The 12232-nt window shown below is 42.7% G+C and overlaps 1 pseudogene; it reads left to right on the top strand.

The window, feature by feature from the left end:
- The first annotated feature begins 8862 nt into the window (after positions 1-8862).
- LOC129492199 (large ribosomal subunit protein uL22-like) lies at positions 8863-9423 on the top strand (annotated as a pseudogene).
- The last annotated feature ends 2809 nt before the right edge of the window (positions 9424-12232 follow it).

Genomic DNA, 12232 nt, shown 5'->3' with positions numbered 1-12232 from the left:
ATTTATTTTCCCAGAGGAATGAATGATTCACTGCCCTTCAAACAGAGAAGCTGTGACAGTCACTTCAGGTTTTTAAAATAAGAGAATTGGCCAGGCACGGTGGCTCACGCCTGTAATCCCAGCACTTTGGGAGGCCAAGGCAGGCAGATTGCCTGAGCTCAGGAGTTTGAGACCAGCCTGGGCAACATGGTGAAACCCTGTCTCCACTAAAATACAAAAAATTAGCCAGGCGTGGCGGTATGTGCCTATAGTCCCAGCTACTTGGAAGGCTAAGGCAGGAGAATTGCTTGAACCCAGGAGGCGGAGGTTGCAGTGAGCCGAGATTGCACCACTGCACCCCAGCCTGGGCGACAGAGTGAGGCTCTGTCTCCAAAAATAAAAAATAAAATAAAATAAAATAAGAGAATTTCCACTTTCACCAATGAACAATGCCGGCCTTCTCCCCAGTGTGATCAGCATCCACTATCCCAAGGTCCTCCCTGGCAGGACACTGGCACTGCCCTTGCCCACACCGCCACTGCACTTCCAGCTCTCTCCTCATACTTGCCTGGCGAATGCAGCCTGTAGAGCTCAGAACTGGCCAGGTGTGAAAGCCAGATACCTGTGCAATCCTCACATCCTGCACACTAATGCAGACCGTGTCCCTCTTTCTGAGGAAGGAAACTAAAACTGGGGGAAGGACAGAGCGTTCCCATTCCAGGAGCCTGGGAGCTCTGATAGGACCCAATTGATATTGACTGAGATGAAAGTGGCCACATCACCTGAGGCTTGTCTGCCTGGATTTTCCCCCCATTAACCGGAAAAGAAAGGAACCTAAAGCCTTGTGATAAGAAAATTCATTTTCTATAAAGCAGGCTTCTTAGAGCAGATATATCAGGATGTGGTGTGAATGCTGACACCCTGACACAGTCCTGTGTGGCTTAACCACGGGGCTGGTTCTGAGAGATGCCGCGTTAAGTGATTTCATCGTGGTGAGAACATCATAGAGTGTTCTCACACAATCCTAGATGGTGCAGCCTACCACACACCTAGGTTCGATGGTACACCGCGTTGCTCCTTGGCTACAAACCTGTACAGCATGCTGCTCTGCTGAATACTGTAGGCCACTGTGACAGGATGAGAAGCATTTTTGTATCTAAGAATAGAATAGAAACAGTTGAAATACAGTATGAAAGATGGAAAATGACACACCTGTCTTGGAGCTTGCAGGACTGGAAGTTGCCCTGGATGGGCCAGTGAGTGAGGAGTGAATGTGGAGGCCTGGGGCGTCACTCTACACTGCTGTAGACTTTAGAAACATGCTATACTTACACCGCACCAACTCTTCCAAAATATTTTCCTTTCTTCAATGGTCAATTCATCTTTGTTTACTGTAATTTTTTTACTTAATAAGCTTTGTAATTTTTTAACATTTTGACTCGTAATAATACTTAGCTTAAAACACAAACACATTGTACAACTGTAAAAAAAAATACTTTCTTCATGTTATTGTTCTATAAGCTTTTTCTCTTTTTAAAAAATTTCGTTTTTTGTTTGTTTGTTTGTTTTGGTTTTTTTTTTGAGACAGAGTTTCGCTCTTGTTGTCCAGGCTGGAGTGCAATAGTGCGATCTCACCTCACCACAACCTCCACCTCCCAGGTTCAAACAATTCTCCTGCCTCAGCCTCCTGAGTAGTTGGGATTACAGGCATGCACCACCATGCCTGGCTAATTTTGTATTTTTAGTAGAGAAGGGGTTTCTCCATGTTGTTCACGCTGGTCTCAAACTCCTGAGCTCAGGTGATCCACCCGCCTTGGCCTCCCAAAGTGCTGGGATTACAGGCGTGAGCCACCGTGCCTGGCCTTAAAATTTCTTATTTTTTTATTTTTACTTTTTAAACCACTGGCAGAGCATCATCACCACAAACACGTGAGGAATGCCTTGCACCGAGATGACATGATGACAACTATGACGTCACTAGGTGATAGGACTTTTCCAGCTTCATTATAACCTCATGGGACCACAGTTGTATCTGTAGTCCATTGTTGACCCAAATGTTGTTATGTGGCATGTGACTATATTTGCTTAAGAAGCCAACTGTGCCCCATCTCCAGACATGTATGAATTTACCTGACAGCATTCAGGAAATATGTTCTATTACTATACTTTTTCTGAAGCAAATCAAACATAGTTCTGAGACTCTGCTTGACAAAAGTAGTGCGAATTCACTTCGTCGGGTTTTGGGGTGCCACTCTGCTTCCCTCAAGTACTGTAAGAGTCTGTCCAGAAATTTTGGGGAAAGGTCTTTTTGGCATTCAGTCCATCCTGGATGATGTATGAATCCTTATGCATTGTCTCAGGTCATGTGGTCCCTTCGAAGGTGGACTGCCACGTCCTTTCTGAGCAAAGCTTGGATGCAAAGACCATTAGCCTCATAGCTTAGGGCTTGGTCTCTGGGTATCCCATGATAATCCTGTTACTGACAGGGTGCTGCAATGGAAGGGGTGGGAGGAGAAATCCACCCCACTTGGGCTTGGGAAATCTAACTGCTTTCTTTGAGGTCACACCACTGCTCACTTCCTAAAGCCCCAGGCCCCTGCTCAGTCATGGTCTCCTGAAATGCCCATGTCCTTGGCCCTGAAACCTGGGAGTGTACCTTCTATGGCAAAAGGGACTTTGCAGATGCAATTAAATTAATACTCTTAAAATGGGGAGATTATACTGGATTATCCAGGTGCGTCCTAAATATAATCATACGTATCCTCAAAAGAGGGAGGCAGAGAGAGATTTGACTTCGGAAGAGGAGAAGGCCGTGTGATGAAGGAAGCAGAGACTGGAGGATGCACTTTGAGGATGGAGGAAGGAGCCACAGGCAAAGGAAGGTAGGAGGCTTCTAGAAGTTAGAAAAGGTGAGGAAACGGATTCTACCCTAGAGCTTCCAGCAGGAACCAGCCCTGCCACTTCAAACTTCCAGCCTCCAGAACTGGAAGATGATAGAGTTGTGTTGCGTCAAGCACCATGTTTGTGATGATTAGTTATAGTGGCACCAAGAAATTAACACAGCTCCTTTACTCCCTGGACAACTGAGCTCTTGGGCCTAGACTTTTTTTTTTTTTTTTTTTTTTAAACAAATCAAAGTGTTGATAAGACGAGAAAACCCAGCCCTCTAGGACCCAAAGACTAGGCTGCCTTCTTAGAGTGGAAAAGGGAAAATACCTTTATTTCTTTCATGATGAGTTCATGGCAGGAGGTAAGGCATGGTTGGTTTCTCAATCACGATATCCTGCCCCTCAGGAACATTTGAAGTCTTAGTCATCAGGGGCTCCTGGAAACCTACTGAGACTGGAGAGATGCAGCACTGGCCCATAAAGCTTGGGGTCACACAGGTCTTTCACCAATGCTTGAAAAACCCGTCCTTGGCCAGGGGGCCTCTGTCACCTGCACTAGTAGAAAGCCTGCGGACCCATTTTTCATGAAGAAGAGATCTGCTGACCTTCTACAAACAACTGCCTGAGTGAAGGCAGGGCTCATCGAGACTCACCCAGCAGAGGAAAATGAGCCCAACACTGCAGCTGGGCAAAGTGGGACTGACCATGGGTAGGGGGCAGTGTGGGCCTGAGGCGCTCTGCAGGGAGGATGTGCAACGTGGCGTGGCAACACGGAATGTGCCTTCAGGCTGTGCATGGGCAGGACAGGGCTCTCCCTCCATACTGTCAGACTGCAAAAAGTAGGACATTGGTAGGTAAGAATTCCACTTACTTGGGGGAAAATCGATATTCCATAATCTCTATGTTAATCATGCTTTATTGTGCCTTCCCAAGACATTTTGTATTCCTAAGGGGTATGGAAAGACTCTATCCTCTTTAGTTTTCTCATAAAAACACTAGGCAATCATCCAGTTAGACAAGTAAAATTGTCCCTTGGTATCCATGAGGGATTGGTTCCAGGACACCAAACTCCATGGATGCTCAAGTCCCTTACAGAAAATGATGTAGTATTTGCATATAACCTACACACATCCTCCCCTATGCTTTAAATTATCTCTAGATTGCTTAGCATACCCAGTACAATCCAAATGCTACATACGTAGTTGTCATACTGTATCATTTAGGGAATAATAACAAGAAATAAAGTCTGTACATGTTCAACACAGACATAACCATCCATTTGGTTTTTTTCCAAGTATTTTTGACTCCTGGTTGGTTGAATCCACAGATGCAGACCCCAGAACCCACAGATATAGGTGGACTGCTGTCTATCCGTTTCCTACTGCTGCTGTAACAAATGACCACAAACTTCATGGCTTAAAACAACACAAATTTATGATCTTGTAGTTCTGGAGGTCAAAAGTCTGAAACTCACAGGATGATATGGTTTGGCTGTGTCCCCACCCAAATCTCATCTTGAATTGTAGCTCCCATAATTCCCATGTGTCATGGGAGGGAACAAGTGGGAGGTAATTGAATCATGGGGGCAGATCTTTCCCAGGCTATTCTTGTGATAGTGAATAAGTCTCACAAGAGATGATGGTTTTATAAATGGGAGTTCCCCTGCACAAGCTGTCTTGCCTGCCACCATGTAAGACGTGCCTTTGTTCCTCCTTTGCCTTCTGACATCATTGTGAGGCCTCCCAGCCATGTGGAAGCGTGAGTCAATTAAACCTCTTTCCTTTATAAATTACCCAGTCTCAGGTATTTCTTTATTAGCAGTGTTAGAATGGACTAATGCACTGGGCAAAGATGAAGAAGTCAGGAGGGCTGCATTCCTTCTGGAGGCTCAGGGAGAATCTGTCTTTCTCATTTGCAGCTTCTAGAGGCTGCCGGGGTTCCTTGGCTCCAGGCCCCTTCCTCTATCTTTAAAACCAGCAATCTCATCACTCCAACATCTGCTTCTATTGCCTCATGCTGAGTCTGCCCCTCCTGCTTCTCTCTTACTTGCAGGGCTCAGATAATCCAGGATAGTCTCCCGTATCTAGATTCTTTTTTTTTTTTTAGATGGAATCTCACTCTTTTCGCCCAGGCTGGAGTGCAATGGCGCAATCTTGGCTCACTGCAACCTCCACCTCCTGGGTTCAAGCAATTCTCCTGCCTCAGCCTCCCAAGTAGCTGGGATTACAGGCTCCTGCCACCACGCCTGGCTAACTTTTTTGACTTTTAGTAGAGACGGAGTTTCACCATGTTGGCCAGGCTGGTCTCTAACTCCTGACCTCAGGTGATCTACCCACCTTGGCCTCCTAAAGTGCTGGATTGTAGGCGTGAGCCACCACGCCTGGCCTCCGATCTCTAGATTCTTAATCACATCTGCAAAGTTCTTTTTTCCAAGTGAGCTGATATATTCACAGGTGCCAGGGATTAGGACATGGACAGTTTTGGGGGGTTCATTATTCTGCCCACCATAGCAAGCAAATTTACTATGATGTTTTAAAACCCAGCTATAAACATCTGTTCATGGAAACTTCTCAAGGGAGTCTAGTGCTATCTGCAGGTGCCTGGCACAGCCCTAAGTAAATGCTTGCTTCTTTCTCTCATTCATTTCCCTTAAGTCCCAGCTGTCCTTGTACATTTGCTCACTCATGAGCCTTCCCTTCCCAGTCCTTAGAAGCAGCTTCTGGAGATGACCCCATTGTGAAGTTTCTAAGGCTCCCCACAAAGGGCCTCTGGGGCCTGTGGATGAATAAGTCCTTGACCAGCCTCCACCTCCCTCTTCTAGGGTCTGACAATTGGCTGGCTAGTCCATTGCCAGAAAGAAAACAGTCTTATTCCCAGGCAATCAGAAATACACATGGCTTCCAGAAGATGGGGCCAGACATATCCTTACTTGCATTCCCTCATACAGAGCCCCCCTCCCTGCGAGGGTCTCTGCTTTCTCTGCCCTCTCTCTTTTGTCCTCCCATCCTCAGCCCTTCCTCAGGATCCTAGCTCCATCCTGGTGGCAGCCCACAGAGTCATGCAGAGCATTCCTCCTGCACTATCCAGGAAGCCAAAGCAAGGTTCCTCCCTGTTCCCCTGCTTAGCACAAGTCATAAGATCTTCAGGCTCCTTGGAGTAGGATGTGAACAAAACAAGTCCTTCTTGCTAATATTGACCATTAATATGTATTATCATTTAAGTGATCTTCCTAGCTTGGCTGTCTTTCTAAGACCCTCTCCTCACTGGGATAGGAGGAAAAGACAAGGAGGCTATAAGAAGGATAGAAAATCCTGTCCTCCCACAAACCATAATCAACTGAATATATAATAATTGAATGAATAAATGGATGCATGAAATGCATCCAATGTCTTTACCTTCCTATTATCTCATACCTTGTAAAAGACAGGAGACTGTGGCAATGAAGACCTGCCTTTACTGCAGAGCTTGACCAGCAACCCCATCTGTAGCCCCTCTCCTGTGTCTAGTTCATACCACATTTTTGCCCTGATTTTGGATTTTCAATATACTGAGAAATAAGCTTAACTGCTAGAGCCATCTGTCTTCTCTTTTAGAACGCTGGAAAATATGAAATATCTAAAATGTCAAGCTGGAAGGTTATTTCATAATTGATGTTCCAGCTGTCTCAGGATAATTTCTCAACTGTAATTGTCAAGGGCTCCACAATTGCTTCTGCCAAAATCTTTTCATTACACACCAGTCAGATTTCCAAATATTCAATGAAATTCATAAAACATGCTAGCACCTTCCTGTGTAAGATGATGTGTAATAACTATTAGTTAGCTGGGCTAGCATGTGCTGTAATGTCAAACCTATGCCAGGAATATCCTGTGATCGTTCAGGGAAATTCTAGGTCCCAGAGCAAAACTTTTGAAACAAATCCTTCTTGAAGGAAAAAATTCCCAGAAATATCCTCAGTGGGGCTCCTTAGGGAGTTGCCTGGGTAGTAACTATGCCTCTATTTGTGTAACCAAAATGTATTTTTAAGGGGGATTTAATCAAATAGTTAAAAAGTAATGGCTTAGGAGAGCAATGTTACCCCCTCTGGAAGCCACATGAAGAAGGTACTATCTATAGTCTGAGATGCTTTGTTAAGGAACCACCAGCTCAGATAGAAATGGGGGGAAAAAACCCACCATGATCACCTTCTACTAGGAATTAGGATTTTTGACTCTAGACTAAACCCTTAAATGGGCAAGACTTCATTAACTACCAGTGTATTTGAATATCAAGCTATGAAGACATTGAAGTCAATTACTTTGGCTGTAGCAATTAGGGTGTGTCAAGTCAACTGTGGTATATAATGACAACTTGTTATCCTACAACACTCTTATCATAAATGGTACCCTCATTAATAACAAAACTCAAATCCATGTCTGCCTAATGACCAGCCAGCAGAAGTCGGCTCGGTCAGCACCCACACTGCAAGCAAATGAACCTCATTTACAGCTTTCTAGTTTTTGTATATTTTTCTTCACACTTTGACAATTTTTCATTCATCACTATGACTGAGAAAAGGAAATATAATGCATAAAATATAAAATCTCCACTATCAGTCAGAAGAGCAACTATTTAAGAAATGAAGCACTATATTCCACACTGTGTTGGCCAATGTTAACAACAGGCTCAAACTCCTGACAAGACCAGATACAGAGATGGCTTGTATGACATCAACAGGATTTAATTTCTAAAGGTTAAAGAAGGAAGTCAATTCAGCTGGAGTTCAAGTGAAAAACCATCAAGATTCTCAGTGCAAGCTTCCAGGTCAGAGCTGCCCTACAGGATTTTCCATGTTGACCAGACGGTAACCACTGGCCACGTGTCTGCTGAGTGCTTGAAATGTGGCTAGTGCCACTGAGCAAATACCTTTTCAATTTTAATTAATTTTAAATTATCTTCTTTTTTCTATACCTCAACCCACTTTTCCCCTTCTATCCCCAATGCATTCTTTTAAAGAAAAGCCCAGATCTGGGTCATAAAATCCTCACGGGAGAGAGGTGTACACATTGGGTATAAAATCTGAGAAAATAAGGGTCCCATTACCTTTCCTGGAAACCTAACCATCTATTGCTGAGGCGGGCTTGTAGGTAGCCTAATCTCTATATATGTCAGAGATCATCTCACCTACACCAGGTTCACGTTTTCCATCTTAGAGTCATACAGGACACTGTATATAGAACCTGCAAGGATATGGGGTACCCTACCAGTATACCCAGACCTGAATTAAAGGCTGCCTCAGCATCCTAGAATCCAGGCTAGCACAGTGTTGTCCAAAGAACATTTCTGAACTCCATGCTGAGGGACTGGAGCAAGATTCACTGACATCTCTAGGAGTTATGCTGACAAGCTCCTCAAACAGCAAAAGGGCTTGTTTTCCACCTGGCAGTGGAAGTCAGGCATGGATGGACATGAAGGAGCCTCCCATTTCCAGTGGTTCTATTAAGCTGCGAACGTAATTTCCAATCACAAAGAAAATAGCTGACGGAAGCCAATCGCAATCAACAAATTATTTTGCCTTCTGGTTGGTCATTGTTGTAATGAAAATATTTCCTTTCAACGCATGGAAAGCAGTTTAGTAGAACTAACAAAGAAAGATGGCGTGATCATTAGCTCATTTAATATTACAGCTCATGGGACAAGCATAGATTCAGAAGCATTAAATGATATTCTAGGTAAATTATCAGAAGTCAAGAAAGAGGAAAGCTGGAGTTTATGACACATATTAATTTACTTAGGGAATCTTCAAACATTAAAAAGAAGTAAAAATAAAGTGAACATCTATGTAGCTATCAACCAAGTTCAACAATTATCAACACCTGGCCATTCTTGTTTCTTCTGTACTTCAACCTACTTTCCCTTCCATCCTCAGTGAATTATTTTAAAGAAAGTCTCAGCTCTTCCCCTAAGTGCTTCTGCTGGCAATACTAAGTGGTACAACCTGAGGTAATCTGTGAAAATGGTTTGCTATTCACTTGACCTGTAGAACCCCACACAATCATACAAATCAAAAGGTTCAAATTTTCATGTTCACTTTAAGAACACTCGTGAAACTGCCCAGGCCATCAAGGCTATGCATATACAAAAAGCCACGAAGTATCTGAAAGATGTCACTTTACAGAAACGGTGTGTACCATTCCAAGTTACAGTGGTGGCGTTGGTAGGTGTGCCCAGGCCAAGCAGTGGGGCTGGACACAAGGTTGGTGACCCAAGAAGAGTGCTGAATTTTTGCTGCACATGTTTAAAAATGCAGAGAGTAATGCTGAACTTAAGGGTTTAGATGTAGATTCTCTGGTCATTGAGCATATCCAAGTGGACAAAGTATCTAAGATGTGCTGCCGAACCTACAGAGCTCATGGTTAGATTAAGCCATACGTGAGCTCTCCCTGCCACATCGAGTTGATCCTTACTGAAAAGGAACAAATTGTTCCTAAACCAAAAGAAGAGGTTGCCCAGAAGAAAAAGATATCCCAGAAGAAACTGAAGAAACAAAAACTTATGGCATGGGAGTAAATTCAGCATTAAAATAAATGCAGTTAAGACCTGGCGTGGTGGTTCACGCCCATAGTCCCAGCACTTTGGGAGGCCGAGGTGGGTGGGTCACTTGAGGTCAGGAGTTTGAGACCAGCCTGGCCAACATGGTGAAACCCCTTCTCTATTAAAAATACAAAATTTAGCTGGGCGTGGTGGTGCATGCCTGTAATCCCAGCTACTCAGGAGGCTGAGGAAGGAGAATCGCTTGAACCTGGGAGGTTGCAACGAGCTGAGATCGAGCCACTGCACTCCAGCCGGAGTGACAGAGCGAGACTCTGTCTCAAGACAATAAATAAATAAATGCAATTAAAAGTTTTAAAAAGTCCCAGATATCACATAATTTTATCTTTTAAAAAGCCTTTAGTTTATATCACTGAAGATAAGGCAATTTTTAAACATACTGCAGTATCATTATCATATTTAAAAATATTAATAATAATTCCTAGATACCATCAAATAAACAGAAAGTCTGGCTGTCATATCTGCACCCTCCTCTGTTGCCTCCCTCTCCCACAGTAATATTTTTTAGTTTGGATTTGTCCTTCAATTGTTTTTTTATGTAAGCAAATAAATATAGTAAATATTTGTTGTTTTTTCCTTCACAGAGAAGAGGTAACCCATTATACACATTTTCTGCATCTGGATTGCACTTAAAAATTATTCTCACTTGATACCAGTAAAAAATTATTCTCACTTGATACCAGTACATAGAAAACTTTGTTCTTTTTTTCAGCTACATAGTACTCCAACATGTGAAGGTACTTTATTCAACCATTTCTCTGTTGATGGACATTTGGGCTATTCCCAGTTTTTTGCTCTTACTAGTAGTGTTACCACGAAAAGCCTTGTGTATATGAATTTCTTATCTTGAGAGCATCTTTGGAATAGATTCCTAGAAGTGGGACTGATGAGTCAAAAGGCAAATGCATATAATGTTGCTAGCTATTGTCAAACTCTCTTCTATAAAGATTATACCACTTAGTATTGTCAGCAGAAATGAGTATGGTGTCCTTCTTTATGATTTTTTTGGCCCTCCGAGAAATGAGAAATAGTATCTCAGTGAGGTTTCAATTTTTTTTCTGTAATCTATATTTTGAGAACTTCATTCTAAGAGAACAAGACTCCTTTTGGACAGTAACACCATTGCAATTATCAAAAAAGAAAAATCTTCCCTGGCTACTTTATGTGTTGAATAAAGAAGTTTTTCTTGCAGATAGGCTTGAGTTGTCAAGTTTTCATTCAGAGCAGCTCAAGCATGGGGAGTTTATGAAAATGGAATAGTAGAAATTCATAGAACTAGAAGCCTCAAAGAGCTATTTTTACCAGCATATTCCATTGAATACCTTCGGAGACATTCATACCCACCAAATACTCAGAGTATACTTTTTGAGAAGATTAAACCAAACTGAGAAGTTGGAGGTTCTTGGCACAACAAAGAAAAGCAATGCTTGACCCCGAAAGATTAACTGGGGAAAAACATGATACCTTCAGTCAAAACTTTATGGAAATTTTACTTTAAAAAACTTCATTTCACCCTACTCATGCCAGAGTACCCCCCAAATAAATGCTGATAGCATGTCATTTATATGAGCTGTTTGAATTTCAATACTGCATAAATGCTTGCAAAAGCATATATTTGTCCTTTCTTCTATTTTATTTTTAAATCAACTTTGGCATTTTCACACGGTAAAGTGCGTTTTTTATGTGACGGCTTGCTTTACAGAAATTTCAATATCCCATGTTTACAAAGGAGCACTCACTGAGGATTCAATTCTCTTGCATTTAATTTTCCCAAGTTGCCAGCTAGCAGGCCACCAATCTATGGAGCATTCAACATTTAGGGATGAACTTTCATGGGTCCTGGGGATGCAAAGATGACTACTTTGTGGTTCCTTGGTAGAGGAGCTGAAAAATAAACATGTAAATTAATACAGCCTATGACATGGGACCAACCAGGGTGTGTTGTCATTATTGACATGTATCTCCACTAGAAAAGTTCACTCTTCTTTTTAAATTACAGCTTTATTGAGCTGTTACCAATGGTAATTCACATGACCAATGGTGGACAACCAGGACTCCAAGGTGGCATCAGTCATACCAGTGAAAGAGAGGAAAGTCGTGGATGCCTAATTTGGGGAGCTGCCAAGCTGGCTATTGATGTGGGGTTTCACCTCGAAAGGCATGGTTGGAGCATTTCAAAGAAGTTACTATCCGCATTAGAACAAGTACCTCACATGAAGGAAGGCAGCATTGCAGGGGTTTCTATGGCTGGCAGCTTCCAGCTTTTCCTCTATGTTCTTTCTTACAAAGAGCTCAACTGTGAGCAACTCTGCAAGTAACACCCAAGAGGGGCCAGTGAAGGGTGCACTCTGCCCTTCTGACCATGACCTCCTTGGCCCATCACCCCTTTGTGAGAAACTCCATCACTGCTGAATCCTTTTATATCCTAATTGAGAACTATCGCTCAAATAGAAGATGACTGGTATGTGTAAAGAAATACAAATAATAAAATTCACATACCACATAATTCATCTCTTTAAAGTGCACAATTCAGTGGGTTTTTTGTGTGTATATTCAGAGTTGTGCAACCATCACCACATTCAATTTTAGAATATTTCATCACCCCCAAAAAGAAACTGTGCATCCACTAACAGTCACTCACTATTTCTTCCAACCTGCACCCCCTCACCCCCAGCCCTGGGCGACCACTAATCTTTGCATTCTCCCTAGATTTACCTATCTGGGATATTTCATACAATGAAATGAAAATGAAATCATATAATATGCAGTCTTGG

This window comes from Symphalangus syndactylus, chromosome 1 (genome assembly GCF_028878055.3).
Source record: "Symphalangus syndactylus isolate Jambi chromosome 1, NHGRI_mSymSyn1-v2.1_pri, whole genome shotgun sequence".
Lineage (NCBI taxonomy): Eukaryota > Metazoa > Chordata > Mammalia > Primates > Hylobatidae > Symphalangus > Symphalangus syndactylus.
The sequence above is the reverse complement of the archived record's forward strand: the minus strand, read 5'-3'. Positions and strand labels throughout refer to the sequence as shown.